Source organism: Arachis ipaensis, chromosome B01, assembly GCF_000816755.2.
Source record: "Arachis ipaensis cultivar K30076 chromosome B01, Araip1.1, whole genome shotgun sequence".
Classification (NCBI taxonomy): domain Eukaryota; kingdom Viridiplantae; phylum Streptophyta; class Magnoliopsida; order Fabales; family Fabaceae; genus Arachis; species Arachis ipaensis.
In genome coordinates, this window is record NC_029785.2 from 43,262,787 (window position 1) to 43,264,786 (window position 2,000).

A 2,000-nucleotide genomic window follows, 5' to 3' on the forward strand; every position below is an offset into this window, starting at 1 on the left:
GTAAAAAACTAAAAATATAAATAAAACAATAAAATAGCAAATCAAACAAACCCTTCAAATTCACAATAAATTTTTAATTGGAAAGTGAACATTATTGTAAGGACCAGACTTTTAATCGATGCGGTCCAATAATATGACCGTTTAAAAAATAGAATTGATAAAAAATCGGTCTAATCGAACCATTTTAAAAAAAATTTAAAATTATTAAAGATATAGTTTGAACTTAAGCCTTTTTTGTTATTACATATTCCTTTTATCACCAAGCTATGTTATTTCATATTATTTTAATTTTATACTCACTTATATTTAAATTAATTATATCATAATTATTAATATAAATGTTATTAAATATATAAAATAAAAATATCAAATATTTTTATTAAGAGTAAAGTATCGTTTTTGTTCCCAACGTTTGGGGTAAGTCCTAATAAAGTTGTCCCTAACGTTTTAATCGTCATATTTAAGTCCCTAACATTTCAAAATTGACTCAATGTTGTCCTGCCGTTAGGGATCCGTTAACAGAATTGACGGCGGGACAAAATTGAGACGATTTTAAAACGTTAGGGACTTAAATAGGACGAAAATATTGGGGATAAAAATGATACATAGAAATAAATTTTAGTTTTATCCTTCAATAATATCAATTTTTTAATGTACATAGTATTCAATTATTTTTTAGAGGTAAATACCAAATCGGTACCCGAAAGATTTTGGTGCTGACAAAATGGTACCTGACTTTTGTTATTGACAAAATAGTCCTCTGTCCTTAAAAAATTTTAAAATTTGACAAGCGTGTCTCCAAGCTCACCGGAGCAAATCTCCGGTAAGCACAATGCTGACATGTCCATAGTATTTTGATCCCTGGCAAATCACCCCCTAAACCCTAATCCCTCCCTCCCCATCGCAGCCCCCAATGCACACTCTCCCCTTCCCTTTCCCTCCCCATCGCAGCCCCCTTCCCTCTTCTTGCCTCTCATATCATCTCATCTCATCTCATTTCTGCAACGAAGAAGAACAAAAATCTGATACCTCAAAATCCCATCCCTTCAAAGCAATCACAAACCAAAACGAGAATTTGAGAAGAAGAAGAAGGAATAATGGATCTAGCACCAGAGGAGCTGCAATTCCTGAACATTCCAGAAATCTTGAGAGAATCAATCTCAATTCCAAAGAGATCATCGAAGATGTTCTACCTCATAACCCTAACCCTAATTTTTCCTCTCTCATTCGCAATCCTCGCACACCCATTTTTTACACACCCATTCCTCACTCAGTTTCAGAACTCTTAACAGGACTCTTCTCAAGCTAACCATGAATGGACTCTTCTCCTCACAATCCAGTTCTGCTACATTCTCTTTCTCTTCGCCTTCTCTCTCCTCTCCACCACCACTGTCGTCTTCATCGTTGCTTCCCTCTACACCAACAAAGCTGTCTCCTTTTCCTCCACCGTCTTCGCAATCCCCAAAGTCTTCAAGCGTTTGTTCATCACTTACCTCTGGGTCACATTTTTTATTTTCATCTATAACTTTGTCTTCGTGATTTTTTTGGTTTTGCTTATTATAGCAATTGATAACCTTCTCTTCCTCTGCTATTTTTTACGGTTATTGTGGGTGTGTTGGTCATTGTGAATTTGATGGGATTGTGAATTTATTCATCTACTATGTTGGTGCAAGTGTATATGCCCCTCAAGAGCAGCATTCAAATGGAGAATCTGGATGTATGTTCAAAGGGAAAGAAATTTGGGGGGTTTGTAACTGATTTTTTTCTTTTTCTTCTTTTTTTAATGTAATTAATAGAATAGTGTAATACATTTGGAAAGAAACACAAATGATATTAGAAGATTGTAATTTGAATTATGATATTGTATTCTGTTGTGTGTGCTTCTATCTGTGCCTTTATATGATCTGCGATGAGAGGGAGAGGGAAGGGAGCTGCGATGGGAGGGAAAGGGAAGGGAGAGTGTGTGTTGGGGGGCTGCGATGGGGAGGGAGAGGAAAGGG

At 35.8% G+C, this 2,000-nt stretch overlaps 1 pseudogene; it reads left to right on the forward strand.

The window, feature by feature from the left end:
• LOC107606266 lies at nt 1,070-1,628 on the forward strand (annotated as a pseudogene).